At 37.5% G+C, this 9,581-nt stretch overlaps 1 pseudogene across 1 annotated transcript; it reads right to left on the bottom strand.

Moving 5' to 3' along the window:
- Positions 1-7,546: 7,546 nt before the first annotated feature.
- On the bottom strand, positions 7,547-8,480 carry LOC101575175 (annotated as a pseudogene). The gene has a single exon (XR_192544.1). The product of XR_192544.1 is annotated as a vacuole membrane protein 1 pseudogene (transcript).
- Positions 8,481-9,581: the final 1,101 nt, after the last annotated feature.

Here is a 9,581-nt window from a genome sequence, read left to right as displayed (position 1 = left end):
TTATTTTTTATTGAGAAATAAATGTAAATGAAACAGTTTCACAGGTGATTAATAGGACAGTTTTGATAATCAGTACATTGGCCATTGTTATCTTCTTAGTGGTTATCCATAGCACAAGAAGCATACAGGATATTCTGTCCAAACACTGTTAGTACTCCTCTTTCATCTCATTGAATTAAGCGAAAGTAGCTGTTAACCTATCCTATTTTGTATATATAAATACAAAATGATCTTTCCTTTGTATCCTTTTTTTTTTGTTCTGTCAGAGGTGAATATTCTATTGGCATCTAAATACTATAGGTGTTTGAATTCACCTAAACAATCTAACACTGTCTAGCAGTCTATAATATTAGTGGGTTATCCTCAGAAGTTATTGACTTGAGCCTTTTACAGCTCATTTTATTAATATGGCTTTACTTTATATACCTTGTTTTTATACTTTTTTGCTGGATGGTTAAGACCAAGATATAGCAAGACCTATATAACAAGAAATGTAACTTTTGTATCTGATAAGGTCAGCCAAGTACTCTCAGGATTTATCCTGTAGCCCTGTACCGCCCTTTGTACATCCTTTTGTCAGTGTCAGACATGAGGATGAGTCACAGCCATTGCTTGACCAATTTGCTCTCTGTGAAAGTTTGAGAAAATGTTTTTTTCTCTCCATGTGACTCTCTCCAGGCTCACTTTAGATCATCGAACACATTCCTCTGTGGCTCCATAATCTTCTTGATCAGAAAATTTGGAGCACAACTGAGTTACATGTTGTTACAGTACAGGTTCTCCTATGTCCTGAGTCTTCACTGACCTTGAAAGGCTAGGACCAAAATGTTGGCTGACCTTGCAGCCCTTCCTTTTCTCCAATTTTAAACTGCTAGCTTAGGTTGTTAACCCTTCAGAAGAGAAGCTAATTATTAACCTGCAATATATGCAGCTTAGTTTATACTATCTGTCTAAATGTCAAACATTTTGGTATATCATGGAACAGGTATTTTCCATCAGATATTGATATGTTGAACTTTAAGTCCTTACAGAATATGAAGGAAGGATAATCATATAAAAATAGAAAGAAGCATTTACATATTTTTACAAAGAAATTTAGAAACCTAACCATATATGGAATTGTAAGTCCTTATACTAGGGAGACAATACGATATTTACAGATGTGGGTCTGATTTATTTCACTAATAAGTATATCTTCAAGTGGCATCCACTTAAATATGAAGGCTTCAAGTTTATCATTCTTTATAGCAGAGTAGTACTCCATTATATAAAAGTACCACATCTTTTTTAACCATTCCACATGTGACGGGCATCTTGGTTGTTTCCAAGATCTGACTATCACAAATTGTGCTGCTATAAACATAGGTACACATATATCACTATGATATGATGCTTTCAGTTCCTCTGGGAAAATTCCCAGTAGGGGGACAGCAGGCTTGAATGGGATTTCCAGTACTAATTTTCTAAGGAGTCTCCACACTGATTTCCATAATGGTTGCACCAGTCTACACTCCCATCAACAGTGGAGAAGGGTTCCACTTTCCCCACAGCCTCTCCAACATTTGTTGTTGGGTGATTTCTTTATGATAGCCAATCTTTATGGGGTGAGTTGGTATCTCAGTGTTGTTTTAATGTGCATTTCACAGGTGGTTAGTGATGTGGAGCATTTTTTCATGTATTTATTTGCTTCTTTAATTTTGTCCTCTGAGAAGTGTGTGTTCATCTCAGATGCCCATTTCTGGATTGGGTCTTTAAATTTAGAGGACTTAACGTTCTCTAGTTCTTTATAAATTCTGGAGAGCAGACCTTTGTCTGAGTGCTTATTAGTTAAGATTTTTTCAAAGTTTGTGGGTTGTCTTTTCACTTTGTTGATAATTTCTTTTGATGTGAAAAAAAATTCTCATTAAGAGGTGGTCCCAGTTGTTAATTCTTTCAAGTGTTTCCTGTGCGATTTGGTTTCTGTTCATGAACTCTTTGCCTACCCCTATGTCTTCAAGAGTTCCTCCTACTTTCTTTTCTAGGAGATTTAGTGTTTCTGTCTTAATGTTCAGTTCTTTAATCCATTTTGACTTTAGTTTAGTGCATAGTGATAGACCGGGGTCAAGATTTAGTCTTCGGCATGTAGAGAGCCAAATTTTCCAGCACCATTTGTTAAAGAGACTATCTTTCTTCCGGTAAGTGTGTTTGGCTCCTTTGTTGAAGATCAGGTGGCTATATAAGAAATAAAGCCATGCTGTTATGTTGAGCTGGGGGACTCAGGCCAATAATTTCTGACATTGCCAGTTAAACAGAAGACCCAATGCTATTATGGGCTACTGGACTCTTTTAGAATATTTTGCTGAGATTACACACCTATAATATTCAATAACGGAACTTAGAAGAAATGGGGTATACCGATGAATGTCCATTTTGTATCTGTGTATTCAAAGAGGTTGGGATAGATATATAGTTGCATTCTCTTATTGAATAGAATGATTTGTTCTAATGGTGTTTGTAAATAGGATCACAAGTCCACTTCTTGTACAGCAATTAACCACTAAGAAGAATATATGCAGTGTATTATTTGTTGAAACTGTACTTCCGATTTGATTTGAAACTGTCTCATTGCTGTTTATCAATAAAACTTTGGAAAAAAAAAAGATCAGGTGGCTAAGTGCATTCCTAGAGGCCTCTGCATCTACTAGTCTATTCCATTGATCCTCAGGTCTATTTTGTTGCCAATACCATGCTGATTTTATTACAGTAGCTTTGTAGTATAATTTCAAGTCAGGAATTGTAATGCCTCCATGCTTTGTCTTTGTTGGCCAGGATTGACTTTGCTATTCTAGGTCTTTTTTGGTCCCAGATAAATTTTAGGAACAGTTTCTCTAGGTCTGGGAACCATGTTGGAGGTAGTCTCATAGGGATTGCATTAAATCTATACAACAATTGTGGGAGTATGGCCATCTTCACGATGTTGGTTCTTCCTATCCAGGAGCAGGGGATATCTTTGCATTTTCTGAAGTCCTCTACAATCTCTTTTTTCAAAATATTGTAATTTTTCCATGAAAAGATCTTTGATTTCTTTAGTTAGATGAATTCCAAGGTATTTCATTTTTCTTGGGGCTATTGCAAAAGGTATTGTTTCCCTAATTTCCTTCTCAGTGTGTTTGTTATCTGTGTAGAAGAATGCTACTGACTTTTGGGTATTGACTTTATATCCTGCTATGGTACTGAATTTGTCTATCAATTCTAGTAGTTTCTTAGTGGAGTTTTTTGAGTCTTCCAAATAAAGTATCATGTTATCTGCAAATAATGATAGTTTCACTTCCTCTTTACCTATTCTTGCTCCTTTTATTTCTCCCTCTTGTCTAATGGCTGTAGCTAATCATTCTAGAACTATATTGAGGAGGAGGGGTGATAGAGGACATCATTGTCTTGTACCTGATTTGAGAGTAAAAGATATCAGTTTTTTTCCCATTGAGAATTGGGACCAGGGAGATAGCACAATTGAATAAGGGTTTGCCTGGCAAGCACAAGGTCCTGAGTTCAATCCCTGGTACTGCAAAAGAAAAAAAAAAAGAGAGAAAATTATATTAGCTGTTGGGTTGTCATAGATGTCTTTTGCCAGATTGAAGTAGAGGCCATCTATTCCAATTTTCTGTAGGACTTTGAACATTTATGAGTATTGGACTTTGTCAAAAACCTTTTCTGCATCGATTGAAATGATGATGTGGTTTTTAATTTTCGCTCTAATGATATAGTGTATTATATTTATAGATTTTAGAATATTGAACCATCCTTGAATCCCTGGGATGAATCCTACCTGGTCATGGTGTATGATCTTCTTGATGATTTGCTGCATTCTATTTGCTAGGATTTTATTGAGGATTTTTGCATCTATGTTCATGAGGGAGATAGGCCTGTAGTTCTCTTTCTTAGTTGCGTCCTTCCCTGGTTTTGGTATCAGTAAAATACTTGCCTCCAGGAATGATTTTGGGAGAACTCTTTCCTTTTCAATTTCACTGAAGAGTTTGAGGAGTGTAGGGATTATATCTTTTATGAATTTCTTGTAAAATTCAGCTGTAAATCCAGCATGACCTGGACTTTTCTTTGTCGGCAGGCTCTTTATTACATTCCGTATTTCAATGGCTGTTATTGGGTTATTGAGAGTTGTTATATCTTCTGGATTCAGTTTTGGTAATTCGTACCTCTTTAGGAATCTGTCCATTTGGTCTGTGTCTTCTATTCTGTGAGTGTAAAGATTCTCAAAGTAAGTATTGATAATCTTCTGAATTTCCACCGGGTCTGTAGTAGTTACACCCTTTTCATTCTTTATTGTTTGTATTTGAATTTTTTCTTCTTTTTCATGAGGTTGGCTAGGGGCTTATCAATTTTATTTAATCTTTCAAAGAACCAGCTTTTTTATTCGTTATTTCTTTGAACTGTTTTCTTCATCTCAATTGAATTAATTTCTGTTCTAATCTTTATTTCTTCCTGTCTTTGGGCTCTGGGTTTGGTTTGCTCTTCCTTTTCTAGTTGTTGAAGGTGCAGCATTTGGGTGTTTATTTGTTCCTGTTATGTTTTCCTAATGTGTGAGTCCACAGCTATGAATTTCCCTCTGAGAACTGCTTTCATCACATCCCATAAATTGCGATAAGTTGTGGATGAATTTTCATTGAATTGCAGATATTGTTGAATTTCTTGTTTAATTTCATGTGTAACACATTGATTGCTCAGTAGGGTGTTGTTTAATTTCCATGTATTTAGTGGGTTTTTCTGGTTTCTTTTGTTATTTATTTCCAGTTTCATTGCATTGTGGTCAGATAATATGCATGAGGTAATTTCTGCTTTCTTGCATACAATTAAGCATGACCTACATACTAGTATGTGATCTATTTTAGATAATGATCCGTGTGCAGCTGAGAAAAATGTGTATTCAGCTGTGGTTGGGTGGAATACTCTGTGTATGTCTACCAAGTCCATTTGTTCCAAGCTCTGATTCAGTTGTGCTACTTCTTTGCTAATTTTTTGTCTGGTTGATCTATCTTTTTGGGATAAGGGGGTGTTAAGGTCTCCTGTTAAGATTGTTGTATTGTATATTAGATTTTTCATGTCTATTAAGGTTTGTCTTATACAGTTGGGTGCTCCCATGTTTGGTGCATACATATTTATGGTTGTTATTTCTTCCTCTTGAATTTTTCCTCTAACTAGTATATAGTGGCCTGCTTTATTTTGTTTGATCATTCTTTGTTTGAAGTTGATACTGTCTGAGATCAAGATTGCTACCCCTGCTTTTTTCTGAAGTAGTGGGGTATGTTGTATTGTTTTCCATCCTTTGACTTTCAGCCTGTGAGTTTCTTAATGAGTTAAATTTTTTTCTTATATGCAACATATTGTTGGGTTTTGTTTCCTAATCCACTGAGCCAATCTATTTCTCTTAATTGGTGAATTGAGTCCATTTACATTGATAGTTATAATTGAGTTGTGTTGACTTATGATAGACATGTTATTTGAATGTTGTTTTTTAACTGTTTTTTTCTCCTGTGTTTGTTTGTCCTATTTAGTGGGTTTCTTCTGTTCTCATTGTTGGAGTTCTGATCATTTTGATCCCTCTCTAGAACATCTTTCAGTAGTCTGTGTAGGGTTGTTTTTGCCATCATGAAATTCTTTAGTTGTCCTTTGTCATGGAAGTATTTCACTTCTCCATCAAGCTTGAAAGAGAGTTTTGCAGGGTATAGTAGTTCGGGCTGGAATTTTTTTTCATAGAGGACTTGAAGTATTCTGCTCCATGCTCTTCTTGTCTTCGTGGTTTGTGAAGAGAAGTTGGCGTAATTCTGATGGGTTTTCCTTTGAATGTGATCTGCTTCTTTTCTTTAACAGCTTTCAGTATGATATTCTTGTGTTGGATTTCTGGGATCTTGACTATTATATGTCTTGGTGTGTTTTTAATTGGGTTGAAGTTATTTGGAATTCTGTATGCTTTGGTTACCTGAGTATCAGATTGTTTCCTCATATTTGGGAAGTTTTCTCCTATTACTTCTGCCCATATTCTTTTTATATCATCTGTATTGAGTCCTTCTTTCTCATTGATGCCTATTAGTCTCACATTGTTCATCTTTGCATCGTCTTGCAAGTGATGGATTATTTTTTTCCTGCATCCTAGTTGTTTTTAGAAGATCTTTCCTTATCTTTTCACTAGCTGCACCGGCATCTTCAAGATCTGAAACTCTATCTTCACTTTTGTTCAAATGTTTTTTCAGACTTGTGATTGAGATTTATGTTCCTCTACATCTCTTTGACTCTGCTTCATGCGACCTAATTCTTTCCTGTATTGCTCATTCAAGGAATCCATCATTTTTTTAAATCTCCTGTATTTTTTTTAACAATGTCTTCTTTAGACGCAGTTATTAATTCTTTTACTACAGAGATTTTTACAGATTGGGTTTCCTCTTTATGTTTCTGTATTTGATTCTTTAGTTTAGGTGCTATAAATTTAGAGTTTTCTTTTATTCATTTCAGACAGTAATTCTGCTTTGAGTTCCTTTAAACCTTTCTGCAGTTGCTTATTTACTTCCAATGCCACTAACTCATATATTTCAGCTAAGCTAGTGTCCACTGCATTTGTTTGGTTGGGCATTGTGTTTCCTCTATATGTTTCTGCATTTGATTTTTAAGTTCAGCTGCTATAAATTCAGAGTTTTCTTTTCTTTATTCCAGAAATTAATTCTGCTCTGAGTTCCTCTATATCATTCTGCTGCTGTTTATTTACTTCTGATGCTATTGATTCATTTATTTCAGCTGAGTTAGTGTCTTCTGCACTTGTTATGGGTGGGTTTGAGGCCTGAGATTGCATTTTGCTCCTTGTCGTTTTCATTTCATTTAACACTGACCTCTGACCTTTGGTGTAGAGCTTTGATGCAATTATGTCCTTAATACTTAATGGAATTCAGGTACTAATATACCATGTTCTAGTTCATGCAGTTGTGCCTGGCTTGGGTTTGCTTACTGTGCTCAACTCCTTACTGTTGTTGCCCTTGGAAGTGGGCCTGCTGTACACCTCTGGGAAGATGTTCTTTTCCTGGATTAGCTGTGTGGTTTTGACCCTAGTCTCACTGCAGGGACTTTAGCTGCAGGGTTTTATCTCAAGCCTGTATGCTAGGTCTGGGCTGGGTCTGTAGGGATATGAGGAGCAGGAGTGAGAGAACGTAGAAGCTCTCCCACACACTCACCAGTGTTGTGTTTTGGTGGTTCTGCAGGACTCCCAAGAGCATGGCAGAAGTTCTTACCCAGATGGTGGGCTGTGCTGGGTTTGGCCAGGCGGGGGAGGTCTGGAGAATGCAGGGAAAGGCCTCTTTCAAGTGGCAGGTCTGGGCTTGGAGCGGTGGGCAGGCGCAGGACAGAGCAGAAGCTCTCCTCCACACTTGCAGGGCCTGGGGTTGGTTGGTTATCAGTCTTTAAAATTGATACAAGCTGGAAGAGGGAATTTTCCTTCCTCATTTGGAGTCCTTCCAAATTAAGGCAGAACCCATCCACTATAACTGCTGCAGTTAAAAATGTTTTTTGTTTATTTAGTTTTCTCCTCTGAGTTCCACCACTGCTGAATTCATTTGGCATTACTCTGTGCCATGGAGTTAATGATAGACAGGATAAAGTAATATACTATCACCATCACCAACTTCTCAAACAGCCAGGACAGCCAGTTTTCTCTCTAGGGTGCACCACCTTTGCTCCTGTGGTGTAGCTTCAACCACTGGGCCTCAAGGTATTCCTGGAAGGGCTTCTGTAGAGACGGACCTATGCAGGGGACAGCACCCATGAAAGCTACCATCTGCTCCACAATGTGCTTGCTGAATGTTATAATAACAAAGATTTTCTGGATATACATTTTAATTATTGCTTTTCCAATCGGGGTTGCACCAGAGAAGGTCCAAAAAGGTACAAGAAAATGTCTGAACATTATTCTAGCAAGATCAAATAGCGGATTTGGAATAGAAGCACAGACCAATATTCAAAAAAAATCCAACCTTCTGTACGAGTCTTTGAATTGCGAGTTTTGCTCATGAGGGAAAGTCCTGTGCAGACTCTGCATGTCTTGGCATTTCTTCAAATTTGTGATACTCTTCATCATCTGGTTCAGGGCCTGAGAGGCAAGCTGCTCTGGCCATGAAGTATGGAGGCAGCTCTATGATAGCTGTACTGATACCCCACATGCAGGCCTCAATCCTAACTTTCGAGATGATGTTCCACAAGGAAATGCTTCCTGGAGTGCCCTGTTCATCTGGACAAATAATCTGGTCAGGATAGAGTGGCTCAAGGAAATTCACTGAGTTACATTCATAAGCAGCTAATGTAAGTGAAGCTCTGTGTGGGCCCAGATAAAACAGAAAGGTGTGCAGCCCTGTTCCAAACCCCACAGAAGACTACATCCCCAAGCCTATCCAGTAGGCATACAGAAGAAATTGTTTTTATATATGCTGAACATAATGGGAAATTTCCATTGTGTTGTTCCTTGCTCATTGCTACACATCTCCGGTCACAACTTTTTCCATTTTCTGCCATTTCATTCATCAGTAACTCTTGAGGAGCCACATCAACCCCGGTTTCTCTGCATCTCAGGATCCTGGAAGCAGTTCCAATTATCCATTTTTTAAACAAAATATTCTGATATCTCCAGAAGTTCTCCCAATCTTATGAATTTGGTAAATATATGAACTTAAAAAAAAAAGAAAAAAGATTATTTTAGGGACAAAATTTAATTAGGTGTTGAGTTCAAAAGCAATTGTAGGGCTGGGGAGATTCTTGGTGGCATAAGCACCTGGCTGGCAAGCTCAAGGTCCTGAGTTTGATCCTTGGTACCGCACACCATGCCGGCCTTGGAAACCTGGGCATGTCATGTCAGCTCCAGAACTGGCCATGGTGGCACATGCCTATAATCCCAGCACTTGGGAGGCTTCAACAGGAGGATCACTGAGTCTGAACTGCTTCGTGAGACATGGTATTAAAAAAAATGAGTAGCAATCATCCCTAATTGGCTAATAGTCATGATCATCCTAATAATTACTGGGCCACTCTAGGCCCTTCTGAAGAGTTATTCTTCTTTTAATTTTCTTGTGCACTTTTTCTTCTCTTCTGTACCTTAAAGTCAGCCTGTATGCTTCATAAATGTAAGACCATACAATAACTTGAGCAATATGTGACACTTTCATGAGGACAGGTTGTGGATGTCTTTTCATAATTCTGGTACAAATGAATCAACTGATATTTTCTCTATTGAATTTCCTTGAACATTTCACTCTGCCAGTTTGTGGATGGTACAAACATATTTGCTTGTGGACCAAAAGTAGGGACCACACTGGAGACCTTCTTAGTAAAGCTGAATAAGTGAGTGACAAAAATGGTACTTATACTCCTTCCTTTGTCCTTAGACACCTTCCTCACTGCCTCTTCTACTTTTCTGGAAGCTTCAAGAGCTATGAGATCAATCTGCTTCCACATTTCTAACTGTCTGCTTTATACTAATTCAACCACTATTTTCAAGTTCCTTTGACTATGTTCCACTTCTTTTTCATTTTTGGAAATAACTTTCTTCTGCTGCTTAA

This window comes from Octodon degus, unplaced genomic scaffold (assembly GCF_000260255.1).
Source record: "Octodon degus isolate 3935 unplaced genomic scaffold, OctDeg1.0 scaffold00051, whole genome shotgun sequence".
NCBI lineage: Eukaryota > Metazoa > Chordata > Mammalia > Rodentia > Octodontidae > Octodon > Octodon degus.
Note: the sequence above shows the minus strand (reverse complement) of the source record. Positions and strands in the feature narration are given on the sequence as shown.